Raw genomic sequence first — 26,303 nt, forward strand, 5'->3', positions numbered from 1 at the left:
TTCTCCTTCTATTCCTTCTCCTTCTCCTCCTCCTCCTCTTTCTTCTGTTGCTGCTGCTCCTGCTGCTGCTGTTGGTGGTGTTAAAAGATGCTGTCGAAGGAGGGAGGAGGCAGATGGTCTCAGAATATCGAGTTTTAGGTATTTGGCTGAAGGGGATTTTTGAAGATGATGCGGAGAGGTGGTGGCGGCGTCGGCGGCGGCGGCGGCGGCGGCGGCGGCGATGGTTATAGCGATGGCGGTGGCGAATGTTTTGTCTGGGCTGAGGAAGAAAAGATTATTTTTTTTCCTGGTCGACTCGTTATAGGCCGGGCGATGAGCGTCCTTTGTGTTGCAGACCGCGGCCATCCGCTGTTATACATTCCTCTCGGCTTCAAGTATTTCCTGGCGGTGGAGTCATTTTCTTTTCCTGGAATTCGGCGTGATTGTTGACGCGGAGGGTTTGCTGACAGGACATCATTGGCGGAGGGGGAGCCTGGGGAAGGCACGCAGTGAATTATGGCTACGCCCTCAACGTTGGAGCCAAGACGACTGTGGCAGATTTTTTCTTGTGTGTTGCGTGCAAGAAATTTCATATGAAAAAGGTACATGAAAGAAAAAAAAGAAAGAATTGTGAAAAACGAGGCAGATGGCAGAATGAAGGCAAGCTGGATGGAGGATGATTAAGAAAGGGAAGAAAACAAGAAGCTGGGAACAAGAGGGAGCAAAACTTGGCTGGACGTCCAGATGAGAGAAGACGAGGAGAGTCAAGCGGGAAAGTTTGTGCTGGACGACGTCAGCGGCGCAGGGACGGCCTCCTCATCTGTCTGGGAGAGCCGAGCCTCAGTAGCCGCGTCGTCCCCGTGTGCACAGAACGACGCTGCGACGAGTAATATCGTAGATTAAAGGAAGCGGGTCTGGATCTCTGCCCCACGACATGTCAATTACGGGAATGAGGAGCGCTTGGTAACGAAGGGTGAATGTTTCCCTGAGGGGTGAAAGATCGGCCTCCGCCCTGGTGCGACGGCCCGAGAAGAAGGGACAGACAAGCGTGGCGGCAGGAGGAGGGCGTATCATTGCCTCACTTCCCAAAAGGGAGAAAAAAGGGAGACAACTGAAGCCAAAGCTCGAGTTTCTCACGATAAATTTACACCAGCGATGGATTTCATATCAGCAGACGAATGAGAGTAATACTTTTTAATGGCAGAAATGGATGTCGAGCGGCAGCCTCCCCCTTGAAATAGATTTATGTTCATGGTACGTCTTGCTGGAGATCGCAGCCCGAGATATATAATTTTTCTCCCTTTTGAAGGTATGAATTTAAGGCGCCACCATTCATCGCGTGACTGCCTCTTCCTTAAGGCCCGAGAATTACGGCAGTGACGGCCACCAGGTGACCCGGGGAGGAGGGAGGGGAGCAGGAGAGACGCAGGAGGAGAGTGTTCCTTTACTTGTTCTTTTATGTAGGAAGGTGGCCACGAGGTAATGGGAGCATGGGCGCTGGGTAGTGATACTACTAAATGAATACTTCTTGGCGAGGTAATGAAGTATAGTCGTTGTTGTTTTAACTTTTTTTTTCCTTGTATGTTTTCCTAGTAGTAAGGAAAGGATGACTGGTTTTGGAGTAGACATGGAGGCCCGCAGAGATAAGTAAGAACATTAGGAGAAGCATTTGTCTTTAGAATTGTAGAGGTTGATAATGATGGGGATGATGATGATTCTTTCTTTTGTAAAAGTGTGTGTGCGTGTGTGATCACTGTTATATATTTGACATTATTAATCTAAAAATACATTAAACTGAAGTAATTGCTCTTGTTTCTTGGTAGCTCTCACTCTTAGATGGCTTCAGTGGATTATTGTCACGCATCTAGCTCAGATCATTGTCTTTAATAATGGCTTCTTGTTCCATTTTCATACTACACATTTTACTACTGCTTGATATATCGTTCATCAATCACAAACCACGTGTATTTTCTTCTACTCCTGCTCCTACATGTTCTACTAGCTAAACCATAGAAATTCCATGTTTTTTTTTATCTATCCCTTTTTCTTGTCTATGTCTAAAAGTCTCGTGCCATGTTTTTATTAATGTGAATTGATGCAAATCAAAATTAAAGTTTTTATCTGAAAGACAAAAAAATCATCTTTGCAGTATTTTCCACAGCCTCCATGCATGAGTATTTGATGCCACGTACTGTAACACACCTTCCTCTGCTGTTTCAAGTGTTACAGAGCTAAGGAAAAAAAAGTTTCGGACGCCTAGTGAAAGATTTTTCATATATAGTTACGGGATCCTCCCCCAACTCTACCCTCATTGCCCTCAGTTTTGTTTTGTTTTTTCTCTCTCTCCGTTTTACCTTTAAAAATCTTTCGTTTACTCCAAGCGAGGTAAGAAAAATGTAATTACGTTGTGTCTCCTTATTTTTAAAGATTTTTATTCATTCGATATTCCCTGATTTTTTTCCATATGATATAGGAATAATAGCAGTGATCCTAAGAGTATTAGTAGTGGTGGTGACATAGGTTGTGTTGATGCTGTTATGAGATAGTAATGAGAACAGTAACGAGAGAGAGAGAGAGAGAGAGAGAGAGAGAGAGAGAGAGAGAGAGAGAGAGAGAGAGAGTGTCCCCACACTGTCCTTCTTTTCCTCTTTCCTTCTTCATTGCTTCCTTTTTGCACCCTCTCTCTCTCTCTCTCTCTCTCTCTCTCTCTCTCTCTCTCTCTCTCTCTCTCTCTCTCTCTCTCTCTCTCTCTCTCTCTCTCCTACATTTTACTATTCACTCCTGTCTTTCTATTATTTTCTTTCCATTCCCCCTTCATGCTGCTTCCAGTTCCTCACTTTTCTCTATTTCCTCTGTTTTCCAAGCATTTTTATATTCTTCTTGTTTGCAATGTTCTGAAGTTTACTGAAGTCTTTTCCATTCTTATTCGTTGAAAGACTCTCTCTCTCTCTCTCTCTCTCTCTCTCTCTCTCTCTCTCTCTCTCTCTCTCTCTCTCTCTCTCTCTCTCTCTCTCTCTCTCTCTCTTACCATTCATCATTACAAATATAAACTTTAAATCTCGTATTCGCTTAGCACGTGTTTCTCCTCCTCCTCCTCCTCCTCCTCCTCCTTCTCTTCCTCCTCCCCTCTCCCAACTACAACCCCCTTCTCTTTCTTCTCCCTCCGCCCTCAACCTCCTCATCTCACACCACCACTGCCACCGCCACCGCCATTCCCTGGGTTAATGTACATGTAGTTGGTGTAGCGTCGGCGTTGGCGTGGTGATCTCTGATGAGAATAGGGAGGCAACAATGGGACGTGTATAGTATGTTGGTGTTGGGTGGTGGTGGTGGTGCTTAATTGCAGTGTTCTAGGTGGCAGTGGATTATCTTAACACGAGTCGTTGTTTGAGAGAGAGAGAAACACGAGTCGTTGAGAGAGAGAGAGAGAGAGAGAGAGAGAGAGAGAGAGAGAGAGAGAGAGAGAGAGAGAGAGAGAGAGAGAGAGAGAGAGAGAGAGAGAGAGAGAGAGAGAGAGAGAGAGAGAGAGAGAGAGAGAGAGAGAGAGAGAGAGAGAGAGAGAGAGAGAGAGGTGGTTGGGTTACAGGTTGTGTTGATGTGACACAGATATCAGTGGTTGTTTTGTAACACCACTACAGTTTTATTTTCCTGTTGTTTCTGTTGTTGTTTTGTTTTGGTATCACTGTTATTGTTGCGCTTTTATCTCCTTGTCTTCCTGTGTCAGTTGTGTCTCTTTTAATGTGTGTGTGTGTGTGTGTGTGTGTTACTGTTTACTCTAGTTGGTGTCATAACTTCAACACATTTAGTTTTATTTGCTGAAAGTTTCATCCCTACATCGCTTTCTCAGAATGAATAAAAAGAAAGATTGGGCTATAAGAAAAAGTTGAGGGAACAAACTTCAGAGGAATGAAAGAGAAGAAGCATTACATACACCTCGGCAGCGTCACACGTTCCTGCTTTGTTTGGGTTTTGTCTTGTTTTGTGTTTGTGTTTGCTTGAAGAGAGCATCCTTCGTGGAATTATTCTAGTTCTTATGAAAGTAGAGTTGTCTTTAATCCTTCAAGTTATTTCTCCTCTTGTAACTTAATTCCGAGTGTGAAGTCACTTGTTAATATATACTACTACTACTACAAACACTACAACTAACAACCACAAATACAACTAGCTACAACAACAACTAACTACAACTCTTACAACTACAACAATCCCCACTACGACTGCTCCCATTACCATCACTGCACTCGGACGCCCACTGTGCTGCGGGCGCCTCGTTCTCCTCACCGACAGCGCACATTTACTCGCCTCCTGCTTTTAACTGCCATCGAAACACATTCTGCGCTTACCCCATACGTGGTGCGGAATTTTACGGCTGCCATTATACTCTCGGCATTTAAAGCATGTCGGGCTGGCTTTGGGTTGGGAGGCGGGGTGGTGGGCGGCAGTGTGGGCTTTAACTGTTAGTTTATAAGTCGGCTCGTGTATCATGGGTTCGACTCCTGCCCACATTCAAATACAATGCCATGCTGCTGGGTTGTAGAAGTTTATTTGTGGCTTGTGGATGGTTGGTGACTGGATATGTGTGTGTGTGTGTGTGTGTGTGTGTAATCGGTTTTTACAGTTGTTTTTCTTTTTCTTTTCTTTTATTCATTTTGTGTTTTTCCTCTCCTTCATCCGTTTAGTCGAGTCATTTAATTATTCGTGTTTGGTTTTGCTTAGTTTTTTTTTTCTCAGATTTTTTTTGTGTATCATTTTGGATAATTTTTTCCGCTTTATTTTTCCTGTTTTCCTCATTTTTTGTTGTATTAATTATGCTCGTATTCATTACATTCAAATTTATATCTATAGTTTAGTGTTATTAATGCAGTAGTTGGAACTGTTTCCATATATATTTGTCCATATTTGTTTCGGTGTCCTTTTTTTGTACTTTGTTTAATTTCCTGTACATGATTTGTGCATTATTTAGCTGCATTGTGTGTGTGTGTGTGTGTGTGTGTGTGTGTGTGTGTGTGTGTGTGCGTGCATGACGCTTTGCTATCCTATTACATCACTTTATTTGCTAGAGGCCGTGCGTCGAATCACAACAGCTGAGGCGGAAACTAGAAGAACTGCAGAGGAAATCCTTATAACAATCTTGGCCTTTAGTACACTGTAAAATGATCCCTGTAATTTCATCATATAGTTAACCTGATCATTTTCCTTAATAGCGGCTTCATCAACACGCAGGCTCTTCTGTTATCATCCTAGTAATGAAATCAGCGGTCCTTCTCGTCCCTCCTTCCCTTGCTACACTCCCCGTGCTCCTCCTCCTCCGTCCCTCAGGAAGTGGCCTTGCGTAACCTGGATTTAAGACACGAACTTCCCCTCTCAGTGAGCGGCCTGGACACCTGCCAGCTCCTCCGATCACTCACACGAGCCAGGTAGCTGTCGGAAGGCTCCCATTACCTCTCCCCTCTCCCCCATTACTTGTTCCCTCACTTCCCTACACCTTCTCAAATACCCTCCCTTTCCGTCGTGTTCTCCTATATACGAGTACTCCTCCTCCTCTTTCAGTCTGCACTACTACTCCTCCCCTCTCTTCCTTTACATCTCTATCTCTGTTTTTCTCGTCCTGCTAGTATGCTCTACTTTTCCCCTCCTGCTTTCTATTTTTCCTCTTCTCCAGCCCGCCCTGCTCCCTCCCGCCTGTCATGTTAACAGATTTGTTCTTATTCATATTTAACATTCATGGTCCTCATATTTCACTTCTACTCTGCCTTAATTTCCTTTTGGTTTTCCTTTTCTGCTGCTCTATTTCGTCACTTATTCTTCGTGTATAATATTTTGTTGTCTCCCTCATCTGCCTAATAAATTTCCCGCTTATCATTGTATTCCTTATGTCGTTATATTATTTTTTTTTCTTCTCGACCGTGGCTCTTCTCATAATATACAACTATTTTTGTTTTTTCTTTTTATCAATATTCATAAATTGTCTCCTTTTCGTTTATGTATTTTTTACGATACACTTACATTTATCTTTTTTTTTTTTGTACCTTTACTAGTTTTCTTGTTACAACGGCTTTTCTTTTCTCCCAAAATCGATATTCAAAGGTCCACAGATTCCGACACTCTTTTTCATTCCTGGCTCCCACTAACTTAAGAGATGCTGACGGGTGACAGGCGATCCACTACCTCTCGCTAATTTATCAGCGGCTTAGCATATTCGGGAACGTGAATGTAGATTATGAAGACTTATTTTTCTCTTATTTCAGGCAGTCTTTACTTGAATATTCGAATTAGTGGTGTTTATCAGTTAGTCAATATTTACACTATTTACTATTTTTTTTATCTTGCATCTCTTTCGACATTAATATCAGCTTTCCCTTCCAGGTTCTAGTTAATATTACAACTCCAAGTGAGAAATTTATCATTCATATGTTTTTTTTTTTTTTTTTTTTTGAAAGTTGGATTTATCTTTTTTATCTTTTTTTTCCTTCATCGTCCCTTATTCAACTCCACCACCGTGAATCGTGCGTCACTCCCTCTCTCCCTCCCTCCCTCCTTCCTTCCTTCCTTCACTCTCTCCCTTGCCTTCACCTCCCACCCTCCATGTTCCTCTCCCTACCGCTCCCTCCACTACCATAACCATTGCCCTCCCTTCCTCCTCCCTCCCTACAATTTCCTTACTCCCTTCCTCCTTGCCTCTTATCACCTGCCTAAATTTCCTCACCCTGACCCCTTAATTCCGCCTTCCCCTGTACCCTTAGTCTACCTCTTCTTTCTTTATCTTTTTCTTTCTTTCTCTCTCTCTCTCTCTATCCCCTTCTTTCTTCTTTTTTATCCTCCCGTCTTTTTTTCCGTCCTCTGTCGCCCATTAAGAACATTCAAAGTATTCTTCCAATTTACATTTTCTTTTTTTATGGGATATTGTTTCTATCTTTATTTAGTTTAGTCTGTTCCATACCATTAGATCTCCATGACCACTTTTTTTTTTTTTCTTACAAGGTGGTGATGGTGAGTTTATATTAGTCCTTCCTTCTGGACATTCTCTCCTCCCCCTCCCCTTCCTTCATCTTCCTTTTCCCCTTTCCAATCCTCCTCCCCTTTCCCATCCCCCCACCCACACAGCTCCACCCTTCGCATCAAGACCCACGTTCGTCACTGTCGGCTAAAATGGTGTTTATTTCCCACTGCGCATAAACCTGTCACTGAAGAAAATTAAGTGAGATCAGAATCTGCAGACATCTACGTTAACCTTGGTACTGAATGTCCTTGTTGCCCAGTTCCTGCATTTATTTTTTTTTTTTTTATTACCACGGATAACTATAACTGCCTTTGCTATTATCATCCTCGTTGCTTTCATACCCGTACGAGTTAGTCCGTTCTCGCTCTTAATCCCTGATCTACTACTACTGCTATTTATGTTGCTACTTCGTCTGTTACTGTTTCTGCTTCTCTTCATGCACTTCACGGTCAGAGTGGTATTGTAAAAGGCAGAACTGACGTGAGTTTTTTTTTTTTCTCGTGGTGTAGTGTACTCATATTTCGACCACAATTTCATTAAACACCAGGCACGTCATATCAAACGCTATCAGTAAATCTACGCCCTGATAAGCGACAGCCTCCACGTATGAGAGAGAGAGAGAGAGAGAGAGAGAGAGAGAGAGAGAGAGAGAGAGAGAGAGAGAGACCCCCTAAACGTGAGAAAACCATTATTATTGTGTGCATATTTCTTGTGGCCGCGTCAAAATTTGCGAATATATCAGGAAATGTATGTATCCTCCTCGGGCAAGGTCGCTGGAAATAGATTTAATTTCGCAGGTTGTCAGACGATCTCAAGACAGGTGCTGGGAGGCATTAATTAATTTGCGATTTAATTAAAATGTCTTCTGTTGGTGGAGAGACGTAGAGAGGGCAGGTGTTGCGATCAGATTCTTGCTTCCACCGCCTCCGTCGCCACTGCCTCTGCCTACCTCCTATTACCGCCACCACCACCACTACCACGACCATCACCACCATCATCAGCACTATCGTCATTTTCCTCTCCATACATGAACAATTTTCCGTAATTTCCAAGCTATACTTTATTTTTATTACCTTATTACCTTCTGTTCTCCCTTCCCCCAGCCTCTCCTGTCTAATCTGTGCACGTACACACACACACACACACACACACACACACACACACACACACACACACACACACACACACACACACACACACACATATGCCTCCATCATTCAGTCATTCATCTCAACTCACACACACACACACTCGTCCCTTATCAGCGCTTTTCCCAAGAGGCTCCTTCCTGCCTTATCAGATATCACCTCAGCTCCGGCGGCTTATCACAAATTTATCAGGACAGAACGGCTTGAAATTATGATCCCTCCACGTCTTTCTTTTTTTCTATTCCTTGAGTTGTAATCTTATCAAAGCGTCGAGAGAGAATACTTAAGGAATAGAATTTTAGTAGATCAAAAGAAAGTTGGTTTGACATTAGCATATTAATCAAATGGAAAATTATGTGCAGGAATGAAACGAGAGGAGAGCATTTATTAGCGTTTTAGAGGATAGAGTTATGGTCAGGGTAAAAGATTAATCAACCAGGAAAAGTATGGAAAATGATTGCCTTAATTTCCCACCTTCCCGCCAGTGTTGCCAGATGAATGGGGGTTTGTGCGAGGCCTTCCCGGGGAGATTATCGGGACTTACTCACCAATCAATCCTCCCGGCAGGCCCTGAGATGAAGGAGGGAGCTGCTCGTGTACCTTCTCATTGCCTCCTTATTGACTCGTCACAAACTCTGCACCTGTCTCAAGATACTCTCTTCATCTGCACCTGTTTCCCCTCTTTACACACACACACACACACACACACACACACACACACACACACACACACACACACGTACACTTCCTTTACTCTGAAAGATGAAGTATTTCCTCCACTTATGACTGTCGATACTGGCGGCGCCCCCAGTGAACGGATGTAAACAGGCCCGCCTCCCTGATCCCGCCTCTCGCGTCCTGCCAGGTTCCAGGAAGATGCATTACCGTGTTTTCGAGGCTCTTTACCTGGGCGTGAAGGTAATCAGTGGAGGCGAGACGAGGGCCCCTGTGCTGCCTGGTTTAGGAACGGCACGGAAAGTCGCCTCTCCTCTCTTCTCCTTCCTCCTCTTTCCCAGGCTGCTTGGGAAAGACCAACTCGTGCAACTCGTGACTTGGCACTGCTCTTGGTATTTCTGCCTAACTCTTTATTCTCTCGTTCATTCATTTTTCTCCCTTTCACTTCTTCAGTTTCACGCTTCACTGCTCACCACATCTAAACCTCGCCTTACCTTCACCAACACACGTCTGAGCGTTTTAGTTGCCTGCACACATGATAAATAAAGAACATAGGAAAACCTGCATTGGATGGGTAATAACTGATGGCTCTTTGAAGTGTTTTGGCCCAGTGTGAGGACTGTAATCTTAACTGGTGGCAGTGGGGAGAGAGGGACTGCCCGCCATTCACCAATCAGTCAATCTGCCACTGCTATCAATCCGCCTCAGTGAACAGATGGCAGTCAACGTTGGTTCCATATTTACCTGATCGTTAGCTACATATGTAAAATAGAGGTTCGGCCGTTTTATTATTTAGTTTGAAGAATTACACGTTCGCTAGGGTAAGTAACATGTTAACCATTACTCGAGTATATTCATGTTTCTTGGTCTATTCCATAATCTTCATTTCTTTATTAATCAATGTTTATTTCACTTATTTATTTTTTGTCATGTTATTTTATTGTTTTTCTTAAACATTTAAGATAATAGGTACCAGTACACTTTCCTTAGTTACTTATATTTTCTCAGAAAAGTTCTCTTAGCGTTCCACCTGTGCGCCTCCCTCACCTCCGTCCGCTTCGAGCACACACAGAGCAGGTCGTAGGTCAGGTCAGCCACTTGTCAGTGAAGTTTGCCCCGCCGCAGCGTGCGTGAGGCTGGCGGACTAATTCCTGCTGAGAAAATCGCGAGTAATCTGGCGGTGTGCGAGGAAGAGTCTTGACACTCCGTAAATCTTACAGTAAGGGGGGAGGGAGTAAACGTAATAAAAATGTCCGTGGCGAGAAATTGAGAGTCTTCATCAGGAGAGTTGTATGTAATTTGGCAAAACCCATTTTTTTCCCCCCGTTGAGCATTCCACACACCTCGTCCCAATGAAGGAAAGAGGCGGCGGCGGGCTGCTCCTCTCAAGCCAAGCTGCTGCCACTCCTCCCCCCCACCCTGATAAAACTATTCATCTAGGATATCCCAGCAAATCTTACCCCAGTGATGTAATGCCCCTCAGCCTTGTGTGAGTTACCTAAGAGATGACGTAATCCCTTTTAATCAGACTTGAATTATCTAGAAGAACCCTCTTTCCTTCTTCCTCCACCACTCCCCAATCATCTCTCTTCTTCCCTTAAAATTAACCTATTTAAGAGCCTCACTACTTCCTTCTCCTCCTCCACCTCTTCACTTTGTCTTGAGCAAGGATCCCACCATGCCTTCCTCCACTCCTCGTCTTTTACTCCTTACTTCATTCTTTGCCCCTCAAGTTTGGCTCCCTGAATCTGCTTCTTTCCCCTTATTGCGCCATTTCCCCTCATCTGACCTCATCTCCCACTAGGATTTTCATCATGTTCAACGACTTGGTGTCATCAGCCGCTGTGGAATGCGTGGCCCACCCGCTTCTCCGGCTGTTCCTTCTGCCAGATGAGATGAAGACCAAAGATGAGAGGGAGGCTTCTCTGGGAAGAGCCATGGAGTCAGTGGGGAGGGAGGAAGAGACTTAACTTTAATGGGAAAAAGAAATAATGGAAACTTAGGCGAGATAAAGGTAGATTTAATGCGGTCATAAGTAACTCTGATCTAGGGTCGTCTCGTTCATTCAGGAGCCCAACTTTTGGCGTGGACACGCGAGTGATGAGGTTCTCGGGGAGCCTGCTGCTTCTTGCTCCTTAGGCCTCTTCAGGGGAGACGACGGGAGGGCAGACGGCGAACTAATGAGAGCGAGAGCGAGAGCGAGAGCGAGCGAGAGCGAGACGCACAGTGAGTGAGTGAGACTCTGAGACTGTGACTCTGACAGTGAGTGTGACTCTGAGAATCTGTGACTCTGACAGTGAGTGTGTCTCTGTGACTCTGACAGTGAGTGTGACTCTGAGACTGTGACTCTGACAGTGAGTGTGACTGAGACTGAGACTCTGTGACTCTAACAGTTAGTGTGACTGAGACGGAGACTGTGACTGACAGTGAGTGTGACTCTGAGACTGAGACTCTGTGACTCTGACAGTGAGTGTGACTCTGAGACTGAGACTCTGTGACTCTGACAGTGAGTGTGACTCTGAGACTGAGACTCTGTGACTCTGACAGTGAGTGTGACTCTGAGACTGAGACTCTGTGACTCTGACAGTGAGTGTGACTCTGAGACAGAGACTCTGTGACTCTGACTGAGTGTGACTCTGAGACTGAGACTCTGTGACTCTGACAGTGAGTGTGACTCTGAGACTCTGAGACTCTGTGACTCTGACAGTGAGTGTGACTGAGACTCTGTGACTCTGACACTGAGTGTGACTCTGAGACTGAGACTCTGTGACTCTGACAGTGAGTGTGACTCTGAGACTCTGAGACTCTGTGACTCTGAGAGTGAGTGTGACTCTGAGACTGAGACTCTGTGACTCTGACAGTGAGTGTGACTCTGAGACTGAGACTCTGTGACTCTGACAGTGAGTGTGACTCTGAGACTGAGACTCTGTGACTCTGACAGTGAGTGTGACTCTGACAGTGAGTGTGACTCTGACAGTGAGTGTGAGACTGAGACTGTGACTCTGACAGTGAGTGTGACTCTGAGACTGAGACTCTGTGACTCTGACAGTGAGTGTGACTCTGCCAGGGAGTGTGACTCTGAGACTGAGACTCTGTGACTCTGACAGTGAGTGTGACTCTGAGACTCTGAGACTCTGTGACTCTGACAGTGAGTGTGACTGAGACTGAGACTCTGTGACTCTGACAGTGAGTGTGACTCTGAGACTCTGTGACTCTGACAGTGAGTGTGACTCTGAGACTGAGACTCTGTGACTCTGAGAGTGAGTGTGACTCTGAGACTGTGACTGAGGCTGTGACTCTGTGACTCTGACAGTGAGTGTGACTGATGAGACTGTGACTCTGACAGTGAGTGTGACTCTGAGACTGAGACTCTGTGACTCTGACAGTGAGTGTGACTCTGAGACTGAGACTCTGTGACTCTGACAGTGAGTGTGACTCTGAGACTGAGACTCTGTGACTCTGACGGTGAATGTGACTCTGACAGTGAGTGTGACTGACAGTGAGTGTGACTCTGAGGCTGAGACTGTGACTCTGACAGTGAGTGTGACTCTGAGGCTGAGACTCTGTGAGTGACAGTGAGTGTGACTCTAAGACTGAGACTCTGTGACTCTGACAGTGAGTGTGACTCTGAGACTCTGAGAGTGAGTGTGACTCTGAGACTGTGACTGAGACTCTGTGACTCTGAGAGTGAGTGTGACTCTGAGACTGTGACTGAGACTGTGACTCTGTGACTCTGACAGTGAGTTTGACTCTGTGACTGAGACTCTGTGACTCTGACAGTGAGTGTGACTGACAGTGAGTGTGGCTCTGACAGTCTGAGTGTGACTCTGACAGTGAGTGTGACTCTGACAGTGAGTGTGACTCTGAGGCTGAGACTCTGTGACTCTGACAGTGAGTGTGACTCTGAGGCTGAGACTCTGTGACTCTGACAGTGAGTGTGACTCTGACAGTGAGTGTGACTCTGAGGCTGAGACTCTGTGACTCTGACAGTGAGTGTGACTCTGACAGTGAGTGTGACTCTGAGGCTGAGACTCTGTGACTCTGACAGTGAGTGTGACTCTGAGACTGAGACTCTGTGACTCTGACAGTGAATGTGACTCTGACAGTGAGTGTGACTCTGAGGCTGAGACTCTGTGACTCTGACAGTGAGTGTGACTCTGAGGCTGAGACTCTGTGACTCTGACAGTGAGTGTGACTCTGACAGTGAGTGTGACTGAGACTCTGAGAGGGAGTGTGACTCTGAGACTGTGTGATTGAGACTCTGTGACTCTGACAGTGAGTGTGACTCTGAGACTGAGACTCTGTGACTCTGACAGTGAGTGTGACTCTGAGACTGAGACTCTGTGACTCTGACAGTGAGTGTGACTCTGAGACTGAGACTCTGTGACTCTGACAGTGAGTGTGACTGAGACTCTGTGACTCTGACAGTGAGTGTGACTCTGAGACTGAGACTCTGAGAGGGAGTGTGACTCTGAGACTCTGTGACTCTGAGAGGGAGTGTGACTCTGAGACTGTGACTGAGACTGTGTGACTCTGTGACTCTGTGACTCTTGAGACTCAGAGTGAGTGTGACTCTGAGACTGAGACTCTGTAACTCTGACAGTGTGACTCTTGAGACTGAGACTCTGTGACTCTGACAGTGAGTGTGACTCTGAGACTCTGAGAGGGAGTGTGACTCTGTGACTCTGGGACACTCAGACTCTGTGACTCTGAGAGGGAGTGTGACTGAGACTGTGACTCTGTGACTGAGACTCTGTGACTCTGTGACTCTGTGACTCTGAGACTGTGACTCTATGACTCTGTGACTCTGAGACTCTGAGACTCTGACAGTGAGTGTGACTCTGAGACTCTGAGACTCTGTGACTCTGACAGTGAGTGTGACTCTGAGACTCTGAGACTGTGACTCTGACAGTGAGTGTGACTCTGAGACTCTGTGATTCTGACAGTGAGTGTGACTCTGAGAGACTCTGAGAGTGATTGTGACTCTGAGACTCTGTGACTCTGAGACTCTGTGACTCTGTGACTCTGTGACTCTGAGACTCTGAGACTCTGTGACTCTGTGACTCTGTGACTGAGACTCTGTGACTCTGAGACTCTGTGACTCTGAGACTCTGTGACTCTGAGACTGAGACTCTGTGACTCTGACAGTGAGTGTGACTCTGAGACTGAGACTCTGTGACTCTGACAGTGAGTGTGACTCATTGAGACTCTGAGACTCTGAGAGGGAGTGTGACTCTGAGACACTCAGACTCTGTGACTCTGAGAGGGAGTGTGACTCTGAGACTCTGAGACTATGTGACTCTGAGACTCTGAGACTCTTTGACTCTGAGACACTCAGACTCTGTGACTCTGAGAGGGAGTGTGACTCTGAGACTATGTGACTCTGAGACTCTGAGACTCTGTGACTCTGAGACTCTGAGACTCTGAGACTCTGTGACTCTGACAGTGAGTGTGACTCTGAGACTGAGACTCTGTGATTCTGACAGTGAGTGTGACTCTGAGAGACTCTGAGAGTGATTGTGACTCTGAGACTCTGAGATTCTGTGACTGAGACTCTGTGACTCTGAGACTCTGAGACTCTGTGACTCTGACAGTGAGTGTGACTCTGAGACTGAGACTCTGTGATTCTGACAGTGAGTGTGACTCTGAGAGTGATTGTGACTCTGAGACTCTGTGACTCTGTGACTCTGAAACTCTGTGACTCTGAAACTCTGTGACTCTGAGACTCTGTGACTCTGAAACTCTGAGACTGAGAGTCTGAGAGGGAGTGTGACTCTGAGACTCTTGAGACTCTGAGAGTGAGTGTGACTCTGAGAGTGACTCTGAGAGTGAGTGTGACTCTGAGAGTGAGTGTGACTCTGAGAGTGAGTGTGACTCTGAGAGTGAGTGTGACTCTGAGAGTGAGTGTGACTCTGAGAGTGAGTGTGACTCTGAGACTCTGAGACTCTGAGAGACTCTGAGACTCTGAGACTGAGAGTGAGTGTGACTCTGAGACTCTGAGAGTGAGTGTGACTCTGAGACTCTGAGAGTGAGTGTGACTCTGAGACTCTGAGAGTGAGTGTGACTCTGAGACTCTGAGAGTGAGTGTGACTCTGAGACTGTGACTGAGACTCTGTGACTCTGACAGTGAGTGTGACTCTGAGGCTGAGACTCTGTGACTCTGACAGTGAGTGTGACTCTGAGACTCTGAGAGGGAGTGTGACTCTGAGACTCTGAAACTCTGAGACTCTGAGACTCTGTGACTCTGAGACTCTGTGACTCTGAGACTCTGAAACTCTGAGACTGAGAGTCTGAGAGGGAGTGTGACTCAGACTCTGAAACTCTGAGACTCTGAGAGTGAGTGTGACTCTGAGAGTGACTCTGAGAGTGAGTGTGACTCTGAGAGTGAGTGTGACTCTGAGAGTGAGTGTGACTCTGAGAGTGAATGTGACTCTGAGAGTGAGTGTGACTCTGAGAGTGAGTGTGACTCTGAGAGTGAGTGTGACTCTGAGAGTGAGTGTGACTCTGAGACTCTGAGTGACTCTGTGACTCTGAGACTCTGAGAGTGAGTGTGACTCTGAGACTCTGAGAGTGAGTGTGACTCTGAGACTCTGAGAGTGAGTGTGACTCTGAGAGTGAGTGTGACTCTGTGACTCTGACAGTGAGTGTGACTCTGAGACTGAGACTCTGTGACTCTGACAGTGAGTGTGACTCTGAGACTCTGAGACTCTGTGACTCTGACAGTGAGTGTGACTCTGAGGCTGAGACTCTGTGACTCTGACAGTGAGTGTGACTCTGAGGCTGAGACTCTGTGACTCTGACAGTGAGTGTGACTCTGAGACTCTGAGAGGGAGTGTGACTCTGAGACTCTGAGAGGGAGTGTGACTCTGAGACTCTGAGACTCTGTGAATCTGAGACTCTGTGACTCTGTGACTCTGTGACTCTGAGACTCTGAGACTCTGTGACTATGAGACTCTGAGACTGAGAGTCTGAGAGGGAGTGTGACTCTGAGACTCTCAGACTCTGTGACTCTGAGACTCTGAGAGGGAGTGAGACTCTGAGAGGGAGTGAGACTCTGAGAGTGAGTGAGACTCTGAGAGTGAGTGTGACTCTGAGAGTGAGTGTGACTCTGAGACTCTGAGACTCGAGTGAATGTGACTCTGAGACTGTGACTCTGAGAGTGAGTGTGACTCAGTGAGTAACTCTGTGACTCTGAGACTCTGTGACTCTGAGACTCTGAGAGTGAGTGTGACTCTGAGACTCTGAGTGTGAGACTCTGATGAGACTTAGACTCTGAGAGTGATTGTGACTGTGACTCTCAGACTCTGTGACTCAGACTCTGTGACTCTGAGACTCTGAGACTCTGAGAGTGAGTGTGACTCTGAGGCTCTGTGACTCTGAGAGTGAGTGTGACTCTGAGAGTGATTGGGACACTGAGACTCTGAGAGTGATTGTGACTTTGAGACTCTGAGAGTGATTGTGACTTTGAGACTCTGAGAGTGATTGTGACACTGAGACTCTGAGAGTGAGTGTGACTCAGACTCCGTGACTCTGTGAATGTGACTATGACTATGTGACTATGTGACTGTGACTCTGTGACTCTGAGACTGTGACTCTGAGACTCTGAGACTTAGTTACTCTGAGACTCTGAGACTCTAAGAGTGTGAGGTTAAGGAGTGGAATTTAAAAATCATTGTAAGCCTCACTCTAATTTTCTTTTCATCTCTATCTTAGAAGTAATCAGCAGACGTTGAGTAATGACCGCAGAAGAGAGTGACGCAGGGAAGTATTGCTGCTGCCTCAATAGCTATGTCTTCTGAGTGAATGTAAAATGTTGCATACTTTAATTTACATGTTCTTGTATAAAATAGACGTTTGAATTACAAAGGTACGTGTAAGAAAATTTAGGTCTCCTTTAATGTAAATTTACCTCTTCTTTGCAAGGTGGATAAATGAGTTTAGTTACGTTGCACAAAGTAGAGCTGGGCGTTCAGATTTATCAAGAATTGTCTGAAAGTGATAAAAGTCATGAACCGATACCTATTACAGGAAAAAATATATATTTCTTTAAAGAAGTAAATATTGGTTTAAAAGCCAAATTTATGCTATATTTTCTACTACTGCATCCCGCCCTATTCATGGAGATAAGAAAAAGAAACCTAAAAGGTTTGACAGCATGAATCGCTTGCAAACTGAGGATGGACCACAAATAAATTTATCCTTTGTTTCCACGGGTAACAAAAAGTGTGCATTCCCTTTAATACGAACTGTCAGTTAGGGTCTCATATCTGTGCGGCAGCCGTCGTGGCCGCCTTGTTAGTTAGGTCTCTGGGGCGAGTTTTACCGAATTGAGTTCAAAAGGCTTATCTCTCTCTCTCTCTCTCTCTCTCTCTCTCTCTCTCTCTCTCTCTCTCTCTCTCTCTCTCTCTCTCTCGCACACGGAATCGCACACGCACACACACACACACACACACACAGAGAGAGAGAGAGAGAGAGAGAGACCGACCGACCTGCTTTCCTCTTGGCTAACAAGGGTGCGATGTGTACCTAAGCAGTGAGGGACGTGACAGGTAAGGACAGGAGTTTCAAGGTCACGGTCAAAACTGTCAGATCGAGGGAGTGTTTTGGACCGTGTCGCTGTGACCCTCCTCATCCACCATCACAGATAAGAACCAGGCCTGGTGCTTGATAGCGTCCCTACCTGTCCCTTCCTCCTCCTCCTCGTCCTCCGTCCTCCATCCTCCTCGTCCTCCGTCCTCCATCCTCCTCGTCCTCCGTCCTCCATCCTCCTCGTCCTCCGTCCTCCATCCTCCTCCTCCTCCTCCTCCTCCTCCATCCCTTTTTCAGTCTTTTTTTGTCATTACGCCTCACTCACTCCGTCCGTCCTTTTTACATTTTACTTTATTCTCTCGTCCTGTGTGTGTTTTTAGTAATTCATTTTAAAGTGGTTGTTTCAGTTGGTTAAGTTCTTTTTATCTTTGTTGGTGGTTAATTTTTTATCTCTGAGTGTGTGTTTATATAAAAAGAACATGAAAATTTATAGTGTGTGTGTGTGTGTGTGTAACATTATCTTTTTCATGCTAATTATTAATCGTTATTTTGTTTTCATGGTGTGACGACTACTCACACACTCATTAGCTGGTCTTGTAAGAATGTCAAATGCCTACACATGCTGACTGACTCTCCCACACACACACACACACACACACACACACACACACACACACTATAAATTTTCATGTTATTTTTATTTAAACCCTCTGAAGTCCAACCAGTCGTATCCTCTTCAACCGACCCTTCCCTCTTCGTGACCTCCCCGCCCACACACACTCGTCACACACCCACACACCACCTGTTACAGTCAGAAACACGTGGCACGCTGAAAACTTGCTCTAAAGGTCTTTCCCGAAAGTTAAGTGATGTCTTTTCTCAGCCTAAACTAGCTAATGCGGCTCTGTATTGTGAAGAATGTTATAACTACACGCACGCGCGCGCGCACACACACACACACACACACACACACACACACACACACACACACACACACACACACACACACACACACACACGGAGAGACAGAGATGCATTCAATCATAGCACAATAAAGAAATTACCTAAAAGTAGAAAATTGTAATTATCGTTGTAAAAATTCAGCTTATTACATGATTTTTAAAAACGCACCAGTCCACCACTGCACACACACACACACACACACACACACACACACACACACACACACACACACACACACACACACACACACACACACACACACACACACACACACACACACACACACACACACACACACACACACACACACGTATTATATTAAAAGCACCTTCGTGGCCCCTTAATCCAATTATTTCTTTCCAACAGGTAATTTCCGGACGCCATACTCACCTCATTGAGCGACACGCAGGCAACAGGTGACTCATTACTACCCCTGACCCGCCTCTATCCCTTCCACCCCCCCACACATCAGTGATCTCCCGCACCTGGCAAGCCCCATACATTACAAGGTTGGTGAGTCTCCTCTTTAGCGTAAACTCTGAAATATCGACAAATCAGAATTAAAGAGCAAATTAATTAGCTCAGTATCCCAGCGTTACAGGGCACTGAATCTTTTAATTCCCGGTCATATGATGAGCCATCCGTCATGATATTTTTTCTTCTCTGTTTGCTGGGATTGAGTGGCGGCTGAGAGCGAATACACTTCGAAACGATAAAGCTGAGAAAAGTTTTGACAAAATTTTAGAAACTTGTATACTATTAAGTATATTTTTTTATATAATTTTTTTCTCATTATATGCATAATATACTACCACATTATTTAGCTGCATTAATTTCATATTTACATCGCCATCGCCATCACCACCATAACCTTCACCACCTTCACCACCACCACCTTCAACAACAACAACAACAACAACAGCAGCAGCCTCGAAAGCAATGGTGGTAGTGATTGCTGGTGTGGTGGTGGGAATGCTATGTTAGGAGTGGTAGCGGTTGTGTAAGTGAGTTTTTCTCTGTTAAAATCCGCTCGAGATCACCTTTCTGCTTGTAGATGACTGGCTGAACTATTAACTAGCAGTAATCGCTCATTGGAATGCAAGAGGAGTCAGATTTTCACGCAGACCACCAATGAGTTGACGTCCATGATATTTATGCTTGTTTACATTCTCTTTCCCGAGACTCACTCGCTTGATTGGTCTTTCCACCACTACACAGCAGAATATTCATGGATTGGATCTGCATTATGTAAAGCTAGACATGGTACATCAAAGGTAGTAAAGAGGAGCTCAGGCCGAACACCGAGTTAAATATATATGTGTAGTATGTTTTATTATTGTTATTATTATTATTATTATTATTATTATTATTATTATTAGGCTACGTTGTTTTTCCTTGCCTAAAAATAAGAAATATAACAAAGTTTCCTTAGATATCCAATCAACGTCCTCATAAGATCTAAAAAGATTATAGGGAGGTCAATTCCAACTGCGAGTTTAAAATGTATGTGTAATATGATTTCTGTTGATTTTGCATATGATTTTTTTAGTCTGCCAAAAACAGATAAATAAAAGATACTAGAAAATTTCCTTGAACACGCGTACGCGTACAAGTCTCACTATATCAAACCAGTAATGTAAAGGAAAATTAATAATGATCTGTACATGCCAAGTTGAAAGTGAAAGGAGCGTTAGTGTAGCTTACTCGTGTGTGGTATAAAGGTGGTATAAAAATCGGTATCTTCCTTCTTTTTGCTGTGCATCTAAAAACCTGATAACGCTCGTACTGAAGAGAACGCTTCCTGTTGGCTATCTTAATTCTTAGAAGGAGCTGATAATTCCATGAAGGATTAAGAAGCAATAAAGTGTTTTAATCAGATAAGTCTCACACTTCTTTAAATGGCTTTCTGCTACAATCTAGTTACATCAGCCTTCAGTTAGATATTATACCACAATCTACCATTAAGCTCTTCCTTATTGATAATAGTAAGTAGGTATTAAGTGACAAAACTATAAATATACTGTACAATAAATTCTTTTAAACAATGTTACAGTGCAATGATTTAATGAAACATCGATTTATTGATGTTTTATTTTTTTCTTGTTTTCGTTTGTGTTGCAATGTTATGCGATAGGCTTACTGAGAATTTTGGGTAAAGTTCTGAAGAGAGAGAGAGAGAGAGAGAGAGAGAGAGAGACACACACACACACACCACTACAATAAAACGCCTCTGCGTCAAAACTCTTGGGATAAAAATTTGGACCAACAAGTTTCGCAATTATTTTTCAGTACTCTTATTTTTCGTCACAGGCATGGAAAAAATATATATATGAACCAGAAGTGACTCTCTCTCTCTCTCTCTCTCTCTCTCTCTCTCTCTCTCTCTCTCCCTCCCTCCTCCCTCCTCCCCTCCCTCCCTCCCCTCCCCTCCCTCTCTCTCCTACCGTCACAGAAGCTGTCATTCTCTTTCTATTTCTCTTTTTTTCCTTCCCTCACTCTTCTCTTTCCCTCTCCCTTCCATCCGTTTCACAATCCCTGACCTCCCTTCTTGCCTCACCCTCGCTGCATCCTTCACTCCTTTTCTTTCCCTCGGTTAACAAAAATAGTAGATCGAAGCACAAAGTAACACTGAAACTGCTTCAAGCGCTTCACTCAGTTGATTGATGTCATGAGAGAGAGAGAGAGAGAGAGAGAGAGAAATAGTCGTAGGGAGTGGGGTGAGCCTTGTCCTGCTCCACCCCGACCTTCGATAACCAGGTCGTGATAATGGCAAGTCGGGGAGGTGGCGGCCTGGCTAGAGGATGGTGCCCGAGGGAGCATTCACCCTCCAGCCAGCCAGTGCTGGAATGGATTGGTGGGGCAGATATCTTGAGACAGAGACAGACTGAGAGAGAGAGAGAGAGAGAGAGAGAGAGAGAGAGAGAGAGAGAGAGAGAGAGAGAGAGAGGCAGTTTGAAGAGCGTAAAAAAAAAAAAAGCAACAATCTCTTTCATCATCAGTTAGGTTACAAGGAGGCTCCAGGGGACGGCCTTTCACCCTCCCGCTGCTCCTTAAGATCAACAATTGCCAACACATCAATGACTAACGCGAAATCGATGTCACTGAGCAGGTGGTGTGGGAGAGACCTCTATCTCGCCCTGATCTCACCGCGTCATTGGCTCTCTCCCCCACCCGCTGTCTCTCGGAATGGTGTTCTGCACGGCTCCAGAAAAGAGAGAGAGAGAGAGAGAGAGAGAGAAAGAACTTACTACTACTACTAATAATAATAATAATACTGAAACTACTACTGCTGCTGCTGCTGCTGCTGCTAAAGCGTGTAGTGGAATTAAATGTTCAATATTTATTACATAATCTGATGCACTCATTGAACCCAAAAATAAAGTACATTTAATGTTATTTACCTTCATGTGCGCTTTCTCTCTCTCTCTCTCTCTCTCTCTCTCTCTCTCTCTCTCTCTCTCTCTCTCTCTCATGCGTTATGATTTAGGGTGTAAATATCTTCAAAGGACATGTTATCAGGGAATTATCAGGGAAGAGAGAGAGAGAGAGAGAGAGAGAGAGAGAGAGAGAGAGAGAGAGAGGGAGGTGGGTTGAGCTGTGTGTGTGTGTCTGTGTTTACGCCTCCTGCTTCCTATTTGTCACCACGCTATTGTTCAGTCGGCGGGGTTTATTAATGAGTCAATTGTTGCCTCTTAAACACAACGCCTACGCTGAGATAAGCTGCCACCCTTATCTTCCCCGAGGACGCGGATCCGGCAAGGCGAAGGGAGGTACTGGTGAAGGAGGAAGGATCGAGCTGAGTTTGCTTTGGTGAGAACTTATTGCATGCAGCGAAACATCAGAAGAGCAAAGCCAATATTATCTAATAGACGATACCAGAGAGAGAGAGAGAGAGAGAGAGAGAGAGAGAGAGAGAGAGAGAGAGAGAGAGAGAGAGAGAGAGAGAGAGAGAGAGAGGTAGGTGTGTGCGTGTGCGAGGGCAGGAAGAAGAAAAGTCAATAAGTTTGCGAGAGAAGGAGAAACGAGTGATGGCGAGAGATGATGGAGAGGAGGAGGAGGAGGAAGAGGAGGAGGAGGAGGAGGAGGAGGAGGAGGAGGAGGAGGAGGAGGAGGAGAGAGTGAGAGGATTTAGGGAGAGTGGGAAGGGGAGAGTGCAGCAGAGGAAGATTAACCATTAATCACCAGCGCTCGTAAATTGAGGTAACAATAACAGTTTAATTGATATTGACCTTGGCTGTCATCATTACGCTGCGGCGGTATATGGCTCACTTCGAGGACCGCCGCCATCATCACCATTATCGCCATTATTGTTTTCGCTATTGTTTCTGTTATTGTTGTTTTCATGAGCGTTGTTGTTGAGATTACGGGTTTTCCTTTCCTTCATCTTTTCTTTTTTTTATATTTCCTGTTTTTTGTTTCTTTTTTTCGTTTTTTGTTGTGTTGTTTTGGACACTCCAGTCCCGCATCACGTTGCTTCCTCTTCCGTCAAACGCGTCTCACCGTTTTGATCCGAGCAGTCCGCAGCGATAATAATTCTTTTCATCTTTTGTTTCATGTGATTTCTCTCTCTCTCTCTCTCTCTCTCTCTCTCTCTCTCTCTCTCTCTCTCTCTCTCTCTCTCTCTCTCTCTCTCTCTCTCTCTCTCTCACACACAATTTTCATATATTAACTTTTAACAGTGGATTTGTCTAAGATATTTACAACATAACTTAACATTTTCCCTCCTCTGCCTCTCGTCTGCGCACATCTTCCTCCAATTAACTTTCTTTCCTGCGATATTTCTTTATTTTTCTCTTAGGAACACCCACCCTATCCCTCCCCTGCCCTCTCTCTCTCTCCTCCCCCACGTGACCTCTCCCACCACCAAGCTGCCCTGACGCATCACGTTCATTTGTTTGGCCTTAATTAATGGTCTTTGGTAATTATCCCCCCTTTCCCTGCCGTGTGACGCTGCCCCTCCTCCCCTTCTCTCCCATGGCTCCGTTCCCTTCCTCTCCTCTCCCCTCACGAACCTCGATCTCTCCTCCAGAGCCGATTTCCTTCTCTCCTTCCCTTTCTTCTTTCTTCTCTTTCGCCATATTTACTGTTTTTGTCCTTTGTTTTTTTTATATCACATAGCGGTTTTTTTTTAATAATCCATGATACATTTTCATTACTTTCTTTAGTACTGATCACTATACTTGTACTTTCTATATATCATGCTGTTTTCCACGCGTCTCCTTTTCTCTGGTTCCCTCTCTCTTTTCTGGTGTACTTGTTTGTTGCATCTCCCCCGCCATTGGTATTCTCATCCTGCATGCTCATCTTGCATTCCTATTTTCTTCCTCCTTCCGTCCCTCCCCACAAAACATGTTCCAACCCTCTCTGCTTATTTCCCTTCCCCTGTTCTTCTCCTCTTCTTTTGTCTCCGTGTATCCGTCTTTGCTCCGCCATTGTTTGCATCCAGTTCTTGTTTATGTGTGCTACTGTTGTTTACCTGTCTGTCTCGATGTCTGTATATTTTCTGTAGTGTGTGTGTGTGTGTGTGTGTGTGTGTGTGTGTGTGTGTGTGTGTTGATGGTAGATGGACTAGTCTCTCTCTCTCTCTCTCTCTCTCTCTCTCTCTCTCTCTCTCTCTCTCTCTCTCTCTCTCTCTCTCTCTCTCTCTCTCTCTCTCTCTCTTTCTTCACACACACACTCGTCCATCCACCTCTCATCACACTATCTGTCCCACAGGCTTAAGCACCCCGTACTACCGCCCTTCGACTAATTAACTGCTCACCTCCAAGGCTTTCCAGACCTCTGTAATCTACCCTACCTATCTCCCCACACCTCAGCCTGCACCCCTCCCCGCCTTCATCCAGCTTTCCCTATCAGTCTCCCCACATCGACCCCCTCCCCTCCATCCCTCCTCACGCTTTCTCTCCCCCTCCCCTACGCCCTAGCAAACAGCGGAGTGATATATGGTGGCTGAACCTTCACTCCGGCACCATTAATTTCGTCTCTTTCTTCGCTTGCATTTCCTAAATATCCCTAACTCGAGGGGTTAAGAGGAAGGATGGTGGTGGTGGTGGTGGTGGTAGTGGAGGTGGAGGAGCGCAGAGTGGAAGCAGAAGGAAGAGAGAAGAAAAGACGGAAAGAAAACCTGATGAGAAAATATCATTCTTCTTGAATATTGTGTACTGACTTTAGCGTGATTGATGTGGGACGAATGTGGAGGATAAGAAGGGAAAGAAAGAGGGAAGAAGATAATACACAAGTGGCTCAGCAGTGGCGGGATTACCAGAGGAGAGAATGAAACGTTGGTTACCAGTTCCCGTAGTAGAGCTGGAGTGAAAACTATTATTGTTATTATTACTATTAAACTTGTTGCGTGACGTGGATGTTTATTAAAGGTAGATAGTGTTTTCTGGATAAAAAGGTTTTGATGTAATTAGGAGGATGTTCGCATCCAGGAACTTGTTATTAATGGTATTAATATTTTTTTTGTTTTATTTTTGTTATCATTGTTATTATTATTATTGTTGTTGTTGTTGTTGTCATCGTTGTTTTTGTTGTTGTTATTGTTATTAATTAATAATCATCATCCTACTAATACTGCTGCTGCTGCTGCTACTGCTACTGCTGCTGCTGCTGGTGCTGGTGCTACTTCTACTACTACTGCTGCTACTGCTGCTTCTACTACTACTACCACCACTACGACTACTACTAATGATAATGAAAATAATAATAATAATAAGTATAATAATTATAACAACAATAATAATAATAACAAAGATAACGCAGCTAACAACGACTAATATTCTTACCCATTTAATTTCCTAGTCACAACATATCGATATCAAAGATCCTGCCGCCACCAGCACAACCCAACACACCCTGCGCGCCGCACCATATGTACACAACGAGTACCGCTGCCTAGACCTGCTCGTATAACAAACAGAGAAAGTGTGTTTGCATAACTAAGGCACATGGAGGACGATTAATAACGGCGAAACACAACACTGAAGAAGCACTTTCATTAATCTTGTTGGGGAGAAAACGACCATCACTTAGTTATACACGTCTACGCGAGTGGCCCGAGATGACAGCAATAACGCAAGGAACAATGACAGACGTCTTCCTTAATTACCTCTCTAACACTGACCGATTTACGCTTAAAATTAGCAAGCGCAAGGTACGTTAAGGCGGCGCGTAGGGCGATTTGTTTAAATAATGGAAGCTGTCGTCGAGGAGTTGCCTCCAGGCACGACATATGGGGTGGAGTGCGACACAAGGGGACTGGCACACACACACACACACACACACACACACACACACACACACACACACACACACACACACACACACACACACACACACACACACACACACACACACACACACACACAGTTAAACAACCAGACGCAAGACAAAAACTGTGACAAGACAGAGAAGACCGCCGGCCAAAGTAAGACCGAAAAAGGACATAGAAAGCAGACAAACAAGCTAAAGGAGAAATGAAAAGAGGGACACATCTTCCCCATAATCTCCCTACTCTGTCCCCACTCTCCCTCACCTTCCTCATCCCCGCGCCAGCACACCATGATGCATAAACAAGGCAACGACGTCTGCACCACATTCGCCTCATCCACCGTAAGGACGCGCTCCGACGAGGTACAGTAAAACAAGCCATTATGAGTCGCCATTAAATACGTCCTCCTTGGGCCGCACAAGGAGGAGGAGGAGGAGGAGCTGCTTCACCGAGAGAAAACTTTACCCTCGAAAACAAATAAAGAATAACGTTGTAAAGGAGGCAGTTAACGCGGAACTCTCATCCAGAAACTTGACTCGTTCTGAAGAGAGAGAGAGAGAGAGAGAGAGAGAGAGAGAGAATGAAGGAGTGTCTTAAGGATGTGATACTTAATATAGTAACCTATAAGAATGCTCTCTCTCTCTCTCTCTCTCTCTCTCTCTCTCTCTCTCTCTCTCTCTCTCTCTCTCTCTCTCTCTCTCTCTCTCTCTCTCTCAATGTAAATAATTGTACGGGC

At 45.0% G+C, this 26,303-nt stretch overlaps 1 protein-coding gene and 1 long non-coding RNA gene across 3 annotated transcripts in view; one reads left to right on the forward strand and one right to left on the reverse strand.

The window, feature by feature from the left end:
* Positions 1–26,303, reverse strand: part of LOC123518692 (Krueppel-like factor 6) — a 782,284-nt gene that overhangs the window by 404,221 nt on the left and 351,760 nt on the right. The gene's annotated exons all lie outside the window — the stretch shown is intronic.
* Positions 1–26,303, forward strand: part of LOC123518693 — a 581,767-nt gene that overhangs the window by 332,773 nt on the left and 222,691 nt on the right. For both annotated transcript variants that reach the window (XR_006678868.1, XR_006678869.1), the window contains one exon: positions 18,661–18,803. This is a non-coding gene — a long non-coding RNA (uncharacterized LOC123518693). The remainder of the gene's footprint in view (positions 1–18,660; positions 18,804–26,303) is intronic.

The sequence above is a fragment of the Portunus trituberculatus genome, chromosome 44 (assembly GCF_017591435.1).
Source record: "Portunus trituberculatus isolate SZX2019 chromosome 44, ASM1759143v1, whole genome shotgun sequence".
NCBI classification, from domain to species: Eukaryota; Metazoa; Arthropoda; class Malacostraca; order Decapoda; family Portunidae; genus Portunus; species Portunus trituberculatus.